Source organism: Nothobranchius furzeri, chromosome 19 (genome assembly GCF_043380555.1).
Source record: "Nothobranchius furzeri strain GRZ-AD chromosome 19, NfurGRZ-RIMD1, whole genome shotgun sequence".
Lineage (NCBI taxonomy): Eukaryota > Metazoa > Chordata > Actinopteri > Cyprinodontiformes > Nothobranchiidae > Nothobranchius > Nothobranchius furzeri.
The window spans coordinates 7,882,690-7,895,968 of NC_091759.1; positions in this window are offsets into that span (position 1 = coordinate 7,882,690).

The window sequence follows — 13,279 nt, forward strand, 5'->3', positions numbered from 1 at the left end:
CGTGGCAGCACAACTTCAGTTCACTGTAATGAGTTTAATTTACATGTTATTTAATAAGCCATAAGACATAAGATTCCATAGCAAATATGAAATCACCCTTATGGATCTGTGGGTATTGTAGGAGATTCATAAACACATTCGACGCCATCCCATCGGCCTACATACCCTTTTGGAAGTCCCCGTTAGATCAGGAATGTCGAGGTCCAGCTGGACCCTCTCTGGAACGGAAGCCGGTAGGAAAAGCAGCTGTTGCCAACCAGACCAGTCTTTGAGATACTTCCGGGTCACGACAGTTTTGTTGGCATCTAGTTAGACCCAAACCTGGGTCGTGATGGTTCAGCTTTTATTCTGAAAGGAACCGTTGCAGCAGGTGGAACAGCAACAGATTTTATCCAGCTTATCGTTGGTCTTTTGGCTGAAGAGGAAAGTTACGGATTGGCCACTCTGACAACTTCTCTAGAACGCTTTGAACTGGCGTTAAAGATGACGTGGGCATAGTTTTATACTTCGGATGTTTTGGTTTATGGTCGAATGAAAAGGTGACAGATTTACCAAGCACCACCAAAACCACGCCTCCGTCAGATCTGGCAGATTCTGATTGGATCAGTAAAAGCAATGTGTCATGTCTTAATGCTACGTGAGATCAGTCCTGGTGGAACATTTAAAGTCATATTACTTATTATATTCTATAGGATTATAATAATGTCATTAATATTTTGATTTCACAGATTGGTCACATCTTATTATTGACTAACACTTTGTTTGATTAGCTTTATTAAAAATAGTTATTTGATTTATTAAAAGAGAGTCCATTCTTCATTCTTCTCTTGAGCTGGAAAGAAAGCAGTTTATAGCAAATGCATGAGACCTTGAGGCCATATCTCATGCAGACTAGTTCTGTGTCAGAGGAGAGGGGAAAATGACTTTTGGTGAAAAACAGTCATTTCATTCTGTTACATCACAATCACAATCAACACAAATACCTCATACCAGCAGTCAGCACGGCGGTGGAGGAAGAAGGGTTTCAATTCAATTCAGTTCAAAAATACTTTATTAATCCCAGAGGGAAATTGATTCGGGGGATTTGGGGACTCTTGCAGTCTCTGAGTTGACCACCAGCTCCTCTGTAGACCAACTGTGTGTCCATTTGTCTGACAGCTGACGATTGGACCAAACTGGGCCATAAAACAGCAAATCTACAACAAAATAGCTAAAAAAAAAACAAAAAAATCAAGTTGCTGCAAGGATCTATTCAAACCACATTCAAGTAAAAAATTACACGCTGGACTCCCTTGAGTGTTTCTGTCCACTTTAACTTAGATTTGTATCATTTTAAAGACCACATTGTTTATTATGTTCTCCAAACAGAGAGAGGGTGGACATTCCCTTTACTGAGACTGTAAGTTATAGTAAGAGAGGCTAATACAGGGTCGTATATTTAAACTTTAAATGTTGGGCTAAGCCTTTCCTGGCCCCGGCCCTGCATTGATGTCATTACACCGACAACAAATAAGAGAGTAGAAAGTCACCAGAGTGCTTCATGACTTCTTTTCCTTTGTTCCTCCTACAGCCATCCCTTCCCTCCCATATTCACCAGAAAGGCCAGCTAAGTTTAACTTTATATGAAAGGTGTGAATTGTGCTCTGTCAGATGACCGATCGAGGGCAACCAGGGGAAAAATCGATTGGTCACAGGCTCTGCACCGAGATGCTTATTTCTGAACGAGGAGCCACTTGGTATTGAACTACATTTAAAGAGAGAGAAAGCTCTTTGGTTTAAAGGTAGACTGGAGCTGGAGGGTCCTTTTTTAAGTATTTGCACAATACACATGAGGTGCCTTAAAACAAAAGAGCAAAATACAGAAAATTACTTGACGAGAAAACCTATTAAAAATGGGCTAAATTAAAAGGGAATGATTAAAACAATTGTGTAAATTAAAGAGACTGTGTGTAGTTTTTACCCTTCATCTCTGGAAATATCCATTGAACCATAAAAATCAGTCAAAAGTACATAAGGCACGGGTCCGTCATCTTTGGGGGACGCCATATTAGACACCACCTTTCCTTCTGGCCGGCTCGGGGTCCTGCGCCTGTCGATGATGTCACACCAAATGATTGGCTGGACGTATGACTTATGGAAGTTTGTTACGACATTCAAACACATTTAGGCAGTAAAAAAGACAAATTTAACAACAAAACTGCTAAACTCTTTCCAAAACCGAGGTGAAAGAACAGAATTGAAGAAGAAATGCTATATGTTTTGGCCAAGCGGTATTGCCGTATTATGATGATGTCATCGGCAGGCCCAGCACCAGAAAACCACAATCAGCTTTGCAGTCTCTTGATGGAATTAACTGAAGGGCCATCAAAGTCTGAGGAGCAGTGATGGGAATAACGCCGTTTAAAATAACGGCGTTACTATAAAAAAAAAATTTCAGTAACGAGTAATCTAATTAATTACCGTCTGTTTTTATCATAAGACGTGAATCTGCATCCGTGCCCTTCTTGGTGTGAAGTTGGACGTCCCAATGGTCCGCTCACCTTTTCACCGCTCAGACGTCACGATCTTCTACCTTCCTAGATCATCCAACTATAACCTGTTTTTGATCATTTCTTTAGTCTGGTTGCATCAGTCTTCGTTGTCATGGCGCTCAGGTGTTATTAGAACTACCTGTGTGTCTTTACCACCCAGCTTCAGCTCTTCTGTGTTTGGTTCTGACCCAAGTTAGTACATTTAAGTCCTCCATCAGATTTGCGCCATTTTTAATTTATTTATTAGATTACATCAACAGTTACTACTAAAAACACAATTATGTGAAGCTGGAAATATTAGAATACTGTGCAAAATTACATTTATTTCAGTAATTTAACTACACTGAGAGGCCATATAAAGGCTTTAGGAACCTTTACAGCTGAGCTGATTTGGGTCTTGTTAAATATCACACAGTGACATTTATAGTCTTGATTAGTGTGTTGTTCCTGTTTTTAGTTCCTCCTGTTAAGTGCCCGTTTATTTCAATTATTCAGTTTTATATAAAACATTTGGACATACATTTTATCATGTTCCAGTCATTTATATTTCAGTATTATAGTAATTTATAATACATTAAGTACATTTAAGAGGGGAACCCATTTTTCTTGCATTCTTTAATGAAATAAAGTAATGAAATATTTATTTTTCTTTGTAATTAGTTACTTTTATAATCTTGTAACTCGGTAAGTAGCTGAGTTACTTTTTTGACAAAGTAATCAGTAACTATAACTAATTACTTTTTAAAAGTAACATCCCTAACACTGCTGAGGACTGACGCCAAGGTGGCATGCTTTCTGCTCCACAGGTAACATGTACTGTAATGTTTTTTAAACTAGCGACAGTCATAACAATATGGTGTAAAACTACCCAGTACTGCCCCTGTCATCAGGAAACTACACACTGCCACGTTAACTATACGTACATTGAAAAAAAAGAGCTGAAAAAGACCGTAATAACAAGCACCCAAGGAAACATCGTACAGCAGATTAAGTTATTTAGCAGGTCGGTGGGTTTAACCCGAAGGGGCTGACACTCTCAGCCAATCACAGAATTTCATGTGGAAAAAACACACGTGCAAAAACATGTTCGGTTTCATTTCCCATATTCCAAAAGATTAGAGGGATTGCATCATCTGTTGTGCATGAAATCATTTGAAGATTTGCAGAATCCATTGGAAAGCCTTCAGAGGAAACACTGAATGTGTGTTGTTTTCAAGCCTTCAGGAAGCGTGGCATTAAACGTGTTTCTGTTGTTTAAGTGAAAGCGTTTTTCTCCAACCAATTGCCTCACCCAAAAGTCTTAAACATATACACGTAAAAGGAAAGATCAATTTTGATGTGCCGCAATCTTCTGCAGGGCCATTTCATTTAACGTAGACGGAGGCAAACTGGTAAACACGCTTGGCTGAATCAAAATCTGAAATTGCTTCCTTCAGGCTGAGGAGGAAAGGGAACGGTTCGCCTGGTGTTTGCATAGAGTGTAAAACGCAACTGAACTGACAACATTTCAGGGTGATAGTCGACATTCATAATTTGTGCCTCAGCCAAACAACACGTTTGACATTGAATGATTTTTATGGAGAACTTTACCATCATCCAGATGACGACTTTTTCTGCGAAAGCCTTGTTTCCTTTAGGAAACTGATGGCAAATCACAACAACATGCATTCAAAGGAAACCAATATATTTTGTGGCATTATGATCAAAATTAAGATAAATTCAGAGGCTGACATGAAAATATATTTTTATAAACATTACATTGAAAATAATTGAGAAAGACAAAAGCAAAGACATGTCTTGGCTGCAATATTTCAGTGTTGGCACTGGATAAATAGGTACATCATTGTATTTTACATATGGGGCAAGGAAACGAGATAAAAAAATAATTGTAGGTTTCCAGCATAACAACCAACTAAAATTTCAACACACATATCAACTTATCAATACATTTCAAAATGTCTATGTTTTCATGTATAAACCGTATAAAAAGTGGAGTTAAAAATGGTTAAACTGCTGCCGGTGCCTCATTGGGGTTACCATGGTAACTGCTTGTGAGATGGCCCCAGCTTTCCGCTGGATGTGTAAGGTAAAATAGCATCACAGAGGTGTTTTACATGGGAACTACCACCGAGAGGGTTTAAGATGTGCATTAGCAGCAAAAGTGTTCCACGCAGCTGGTCCTGAGAGGTCACGACAATCCCGGATTATTGCAAGCTATTGTGTGATTTTGCAAATTCTGAAGATAAGCAAGAAGAAAGTTGGCAGCATGTATCTAAAAAGGTCTGTGGGTTTTTTTTTTCTATCCTGTGCACCTCAGCCATGGAGGCGGCACAGGAAATTATGTATTTTATTTATTTTTTTACTAATTCAGTAAATTGAAATCTGCATGTGTCTTTTATTTTGAAAGATGCCAGATGTTTTACACTGCTTTGGTGTTTGACTTCCTGTTTGGCTTGATCTGAACTGCTGAGCTTGACACGTTTCTGTGTAAGAAATAGACCCGAGACATAAATTTAGCTCGGACATTAGGTGATGCTCACGCATCTGGTGGAAAGCCGGAGTTAGGTGTAAGACCTTGTAGAAAAAAAACTGATGTGACTTTGTAGAAGTTTTTGGAAACAAAGCTGCAGCAAATGCAGAAGGCGCAGCTAAAGACGGTCCAATGAAACATTATTGACCTTTTTTCCTTTTTGGTGGCACCTTTTTTTGGGCCGGGCAATGCATCGCCTGCCTTTGCTTTGATTCCTGCAGTTCTAATTCTACCTCAGAGGCGCTGTTGCTGTCACTGAAGTAAATATCACATATGTCTTCTGAAATGAGAAAGCTCATGTTGGCCACTCAGGGAAGTGACACAAAGGTCATTCCTCAAGCAGAGTGAGCTGGGAAAACGGCCTGCTCCCGTCTTCGGGAATTGTACTTTTTCTCTCCAGCAGAAATATGTTGAACAGCCTTCAACTGTTACATTTCTCACTTCTGAATCCCAGTCGCCTCGAAAGACGCGGTTTTATGTATGGGGCGCTCCAACCAAACGGGCATCAGAGAAATATTGATAAAGCTCTTGTTATTCTGAAGAGGTAGAAATTCTAGACAGCTTCTCAGACTCTGACATTCTGCCTACAGGAGATAAAGGCTTCTCCTGCTTTCCTTATCCATTTCCATCTCTTTCCCTGGCTGTGGTTGAAATGATCATATATATATGTGTTTACACGCAGCATGTCAACAGGATTTGAGGCATCACCGTTGGAGTTTTCAGTCATGTCAGCAGGTCAGAATCAATCACGATGAACGAGATGGACTGGTTTTAGACGTTCCTGTGCAGTTGGAGATGTCCTGAGGGGGAAAATAGGATAAAATTATGGGGCGACGGTGGCAAAGGAGTTAAGTGCTCGCCCCGTAATCGGAAGGTTGCAGGTTCGAGCCCCGCTCAGTCTGTCGCTGTCGTTGTGTCCTTGGGCAAGACACTTAACCCACGTTGCCTGCTGGTGGTGGTCGGAGGGACCGGTGGCGCCAGTGCTCGGCAGCCTCGCCTCTGTCAGTGCGCCCCAGGGCAGCTGTGGCTACATTGTAGCTCATCCCCACCAGTGTGTGAATGTGTGTGTGAATGGGTGAATGACTGATTGTGTTGTAAAGCGCCTTGGGGGGTTCCAGAACTCTAGAAGGCGCTATATCAAATACAGGCCATTTACCATTTTTGTACAGTTTCTGCCCTCATAAGAAATCACTGTTTAATCACTGTCCTATTTCAAGCTTCATTAAAACTTAAAATGATTGCTTTCCAAGAAAAATAAACATCGATGTTTCACTTTCTGTGAAAGATCGACAACTTTCTTTGGACAATTATTGCATTGATTCCTTTGCTGCATTTCTAGAGATCTGGTAGATAAAGGCATTCTTGTGCTCAGATAAAAAAAGTGAAACGATTATATCTGTCAAAGTCTGCCTCTGCCTTGACAGCTCACACCCTGTTAGAGAGAAATAACCTTCTTTATGCTTTGAAAAACCACCGAAGAATCCAATAAATGCCAGAGCATCTTGAATCTGATTCAGCTTTATAAAATGAGCAAAAGCTCTCTGATCTTCGGTGTGATAGATCACACCTTATTCTGTTGCACAATACAAAATCTTATTGCCCAATTTCATACTTTATCGCAACAAACAATTATGTTTTTTAACAACGCAGTGATGGCGGCGCATGGGAATCCCAGGGTAATGCGGTGCTTCAGAGCCAGATGAACTGTTCTGTCACACGACGTGAACCACGCTGTCTGAACCCGTGTCAGCACCTCCTCCATCAAAGTTAAGATTTAGATGATGTGCGTCATCGCGGGGAATCATGCAAATGTGTTATCGGGTACCGAGCGGGGCCCATCTCTTGTAGATTTAACAGTCTTCTCTTCGACCCACAGGCTTGCGGAGAAATGAGTGCTGCTCGGTGTGAAATGTTGTTTCACTGATGAGGAAGCAGGTTAAAGAGGGACTAAGTAATCTGATAAAAGTGAACTCGGGTCTTCATGCTTTTTTTTGTGTTCTAAACATCAAACACTTTGAATAATCCTCAGGATGCTTGAGATTCATCCTAAAAGTGTTTGATGACAACTCAAGAACCCTTTCAACAGCTCTTTACCCAGAGCAAATTACACTCAACATGCTTTAGGAGAACATTCAAACCAACTGCATTTATTGCTGCGACAAGGGAACAAATAGTTTGGAACAGTTGGATGCTTTGGGACGCTTACTGTAAGTGCTCCCATTTCTGTTGATGACCGAGTTGGAGATCAGTGTGTGTGGTGGCAGTCCCCCGGCTAGTCATCCTCTTAAATGGGATCACGCAACAGAACGAGAGGAATGTTGGGGAGCTTTTTCACACCTGAAAAGAGAAAACAGTTATATTGTGCTTTTTGTGGTCATGTGCATGTGTACAATAGATTATAGTGATGCCAGGAGACTTGAAAATGGACAATAACTCTTCTGAAGTCAAGCTAAACCTTTAATTTCCACATAAAGAAAACAATTTTATTTAATATTTAGTCATTTGAGATAATAAGAGCTCTAATGTTGTGTAATAATAATAATTTTTGATATATATTAATATTGTAAGAAATGAATTTTTTTGACGATAGCTCTTCGAATAGCCATAGTTTAGAGAAACATGGTGTTTCTCAATGTCAAGGCGTCTAGCCTTGCAAAGCGATGTCTTGCGAGGCCAGGCTGCATCTACTAGCTGCATCTATAAAGCATCTAACCAACCATAGATAACTTCTTTGGATCTAAAAAACCATTTCAGATATCAGCCCAATAGCTACAATTAGTTGACTTACATTTAAACTTGAAATTTGTCCCCTGAAGTAGCTGCCGGCTTCTGATCCGCCATGCTTTTGAAAATACTGCGGTGTATTATGGGCAATTTTTGACCAAGGCTAGGCTACAAGACACCTTTTGTGTGTCCTTGCTCAGCTAGCTAAACGGCTAACAAACGGAGAACAGACGCCTCTTTAGAACATGAACACTGGAACACGCCGTTCCTGATGACGTATCTCGTAGGCAACCGGGGTGGGACCAAGACATCAAGGCAAGGTTCCTTGGCATTGAGAAACACCCTGACATTAGGTTTGTCACAATGAACTTCAAAGAAATCCCAGGCTCCTCAGCCTCCCTGGAAAGGTCTACTACAACGTTCTGAAGATGAAGTTTCGGTTGATGGTTGAATCCTGATTGAGGAGAAGCAATATGGTTTCCATTCTGGCTGTGGAACCATGCAGCAGTTCTTCACCTTTGCTATGGTGCTGGAAGAGGCATGGGGTTGTATACCCAACCAGATTATGTGTGTTGTTGGTCTGGAGAAGGTTTATCATGACCGTGTCCCCAGGGGCACCCAATGGGAGGCACTCAGTCCCACCCTGTACAGAGAGAGCGTGAGTTGGACCTGATCACTGGTGAGTGTTTGACTCCTTGAGGGCTGCCCTTTGTCACCAGTTCTGTTCTTTGTCTTTATGGACAGAAGTTCTACGAGAAGGCATAAGGTGGAGGGTGTCAAGTTTGGTGGCAGGAGGTTTTTGTCTCAGCATTTGCGGATGATGTGGCCCTCATAGCTCCATCAAGCCCTGAGCTTCAACAGTTGTTGAGGAGGTTCACAGCTGGGATAAAGAGCAGAACCTCTTAATCTGTGGCCATGGTTCTTGACTGGCAAAGGATTACCAAATTCAGATTGGGGCAGAGGTCCCACTACAAGAGGGTGAGTTTAAGTATCTCAAGGTCTTGTTCAGGAGCAAGGGAAGGAGGGAGTGAGAGATTGACACGGGCAGCATCTGCAGTGATTCTGACGCTAAACCAGTCTGTGGTGGTGAAGCCAGAAAGTAAAGCTCTAAATTTACCAGGGCGATTGTCATCCCAATCCCCACCATTGGTCATGAGCAGTGGGTATTATTGAAAATACTAGAGACCAAAATGAGTTCAGACATTTGGGAGAGCCGCTGCTCCTCCACATAGAGAGGAGCCGGCAGAGGTGGTTTTTGGCATTAGGTTAGGTTACCTCCTGCACACTTTCCAAGGGAGATAATTCAGGCATTTGCTGCCATCAGGAGACCCCAGGGTTGACCCAGGCCACGTTGGAGGGATTATATCTCCAAGTTGGCCGGGGAACAGCAAGATTTTCCTGCTAGTGGAGCTAGTACAAGTTGCTGTTGGGCCTCTCTGCTGGAGATGATATCCCCTGACCCAGACTTGTCTTGCGTGATGAAATAATTAATAAACGATGTTAATAGTTGCAGAGGCACTTCTGTAAAGCAGATCATTTATTTGCACATCAAAATAATACAATGACAAACATTTTTGCTTAAATTGATCAATCATCAATTCTATGTGAGAAGAAGAGATAATAAAAAAAATGTCTTGACCTGTAGCAGTTGCTGTTTGGCCATTTGTGATTGGCTGGAGCGAACTTCCAACAAGTCTGAGCAGTCATAAAAGTCTCGACATGGAGAAGTAGAAACATGGATGTTTACTGCCAAAGCCGAGAACAAAGGTCAGAAGAAAATTTCAATAATCCAGAAATATCTGCTGCGTTCAGTAGCCATCCACTAGGTGGTGCTTCACTGCCTTTTGGCTTCAAATTCCCCCTACATCCAGTTTTTCTACATGCTGATGGACTTCATTGATGACACAAGCTTAGAAAAGCAAACACTGATACAAAAAATACAATAAAAAAGTAAGACAACCTCTACAGGCCGTGTCACACCCAAAAAATCATGGCTCTAGATTTACTTTCAGTCCTTCAAAGACGGGAAGTAAGAGAAGCGAAGGAGTGTTTGTGTGTGAACTCTGGCTTTAGAATCAATCAGCCTGTTCTGCCTTTGCGGTGATTGCTGAGAAAGGCGGCCTGGATGGCGAGAGGTGTGCATTCAGAAATAATACATGAAGGAATTGTTCCTTTTAATTTTTTAGCTGTTACTTGCAGTGTGGAAATGTGTTGTCAAGGAACATGACTCGCAGGCACCTCTCAACCTGCAGCGTGGAAAACGGCTGCAGCATCAGAGTGTCTCTTATAAGCACCTCATGAAAGCATTAGATGAGGAGCTTGCTTTAAAAGGTGTGCAGGTAGTTAGCGCTCATCAGAGACAGCTATTCACTGAGGTGTTCCATCCGCTTGGTTACATAACGCTTCTTTTAATTAGGAGATTTCAGATTTTAGAGAAAGACAAAAACACCGCCTCTCAGACGAGATCACAAATGGTGCTGCTGGTAACATCTAATAAATCAGTCAAGGTGTTAAAAGTGGTGTATCGATTTAGATCTCCTTGATTAGCTGTGATATTTCCATCTCCCTGCTTTGTAAGCTGTTCATGCAGTCAAAACAAACAGAATGACAGGTAGAGTGCTTCATGTCTGGCATCTTAAGCTTTTCTTTTTGCACTGTTTGCTTTCGGCATAATAAGAATGCAGATGTCTAAAAGCGCAAAGCAAATGCTCAGAAAGTCAGCTCTGTTCTCAGTAGAAAGAAGCAAAAAAATAAAATAATAAGGAAAGGTAGTAAAGTCAAAGCTAACAGAAACAAACACGTCTGACTTTGGAGATGAAGGAAAGCGGCGCCGTCTTGCCTGGCAACAGCACACTTTTGGGCTGGCTTTCATCAGGGCCTGGCCTTTTGACAATAGACGCGTCTGAAGCAATCTTCTCCGCCTGCATTTCTATTTACTTCAAAGGTCATCAATTCAGAATTTGCAGGTAGAGTGGAAAGCATGAAAGGCTTCAAGAGCTGCTCATTGTGACACGAGCTGGTCCCAAAGAATGATGAGATGCTTGGTGTGTACGTGTGTGAACACACCGTCGTGTGCCCAAAGAGGGACGAGCTCATTATCTTGCATCTGTTTGTGTGTGTGAGGGGATTACAAGTGTTTGTAAAACACATGTTTAACATTCCCTTGTCTGTCTTCACTGAGCTTCGATCTCTGTAATCACTTCACAAACTCAAAATGCATATCTGCTCTCCACAATGACCTCCATCAATTTTCATGATTATCCCTTTGTTCTTTTTTACTATCCATCCATCTTTCATCTCTCCAAGTCTGGATTATTTATTTTTTCTTACTCTGATCTTTTTGTTATCTCTCCAGACGACATTTGAATCCAGATTAAACTTTTATCCAATCACTTTATGAGAAAAAATGGTCATTTTATATTTTGGACGCACCTGTTTAGAGTTTGTAGAGATTCTCAGTAATCAAGGGCATGGTAACATGTTTAAAGGTGGGGTGACTGATCTTTTTCTGATGTATTTTTGCCATATTGCTTGAAATGCTCTTCAAACATAGATGGCAACCAATAAGTTCAATGTTTTGTCATAAAATGAATTATTTTAATCGCCTCTACAATTTACAATCCTGGAAAACCCTTATCCAGTCATTGTGAACATGCAGTTCTCAAAGAAAGGTTCATGATCCAGCCATCAAACCTCCAGAATTCTCCATATTCTGCTTAAACTTTTGAATACTGTGCTTTTCTTGCCAAGAGTAATTTCTAACATGTTCATTAAAAAAACGAGTGAGATGTATTTTGTCGACAGACGGGCGGATTTAGGACTGAAGAAGATCCGGGGCTTAACACACACGCGCGCGCGCACACACACGCGACACGCACTAGTCAACATCATATATATTTGTCTTCTACCACATAATTTTTAATCTGAAGCTACATACTGCTACATACCGTAAATCCTCTAATATTAGCCTGTATTTAATTAACTGCCGGGTATCATATTCTGGACGGTGTCGGAGTCGGCGGAGGTGAATAATGGCCGTTTTTTTTATTGTGGCCAGGTGGAATGTGGTAACAAGCAAGTACGGGGGTCGTTTGTGTCATCCGTCTCACTTTTGATTTGCCAGTGATAGACCGCAAGGGTAACTTTAACCGTGCGGAGACAAAGAGGAGGCGAAAATTTGATATCAAGTTCAAAGAGAATGTGCTGATTATGCTGCAGAACACTCTGGGGAGCAGTAGCAGGGGTTGTATGAACTAGTCACTAGTCGACTTCACCGCTCTATAGTGACTTTTTATGCCTGTCATCGACTAGTCGCTGTCACGTGATAATATCCGGCAAAATGCAGTCCACGGAAAAGACAGCAGCCTGCTGTCAGGAGGTGACAAGCTCCTGCGCGTCGGGAGGCAACGCGCTGTGTCAGAGCGTCGGTACTGACACCCGCCGTAAAACGGACATTTAACCAAATTGTGACGTTTACCCTCTTGCAACTTAACCTTCCCCTCACCCCCATCCTAACCTTAACCAGCTTGCACATGCAAAACTCTGATTGTTGACGCGCTCCAGACATCTGCGTCCTGAGCACGGCCACAGTAACATTATCAAATCGGGTGTCACCACCTCAAAAACTAATTTTACACGCGATCGTTCATGTCGGCTCATTTCCTTTTATGTTTTTTGTTTTTTTATTCTTTTATTTGTGCCTGATGCGTTTCGCTGCTGTGGATCGGGGCGCATCACCTGTTTTGTCCTCGGTGACTCACCTAACTGATGTGGCCGGCAAGCAGCGCACACTCTGCTGTTTTTGCGGTCGGTAGATCTTTTAGAACTGCAGTTCAAAGGTAACTCATAAGGTGAATATATATGAACCCAGGTAGCAGTTTTTCTTTAGGATTGAGAGGAGATGCAGGAAGATAATAAACAGACAGGACAGAAAAATAGTGAAATAAAAACAAGTTAGTTTTTGTACCTGGTGGTTGCAACAAACAGACACCATTGAAGGTAATCAGAAGTGAGGAACAGAAAATGAAATAATTATTTTAATGTTTAGAGCAGCAGGAACTCCGAGAGGCTGCAGGCGCATCAGTGAGTTTGCGGCCGCTGCGCAGGGGGAGGGGGGAGAGGGCTGAAGCAGGGGAGGGGGAGAGGGCTGAAGCAGAAACTACCGTTGTTAAAAGAAATGTGTTTAACTTTGAAAATGTGGGCGCAATGTTATTTGTCAAACTCCAGCGAACCATTAGTTCATTTTGCTCAAATAGAAATTGAGGCCTGCCTCTAATTCTGGTCCTCCTTCCAATAAAGGCCTGGAGCTTGATGAGCTTGAGTCAAATACAGGCCTGGGCCTGTATTAGAGGATTTACGGTATTAAGCATTTTCAGGGCAGAGTATTGTTCCTGTCAGTGTTTAGTGTGAGATGATAGTAAATATTCCCTTTCTTTCTCCAAGAACTTTACCTGATAGTAAGCTAACTTTAGGCAAACCAGCAGCACAACAAATA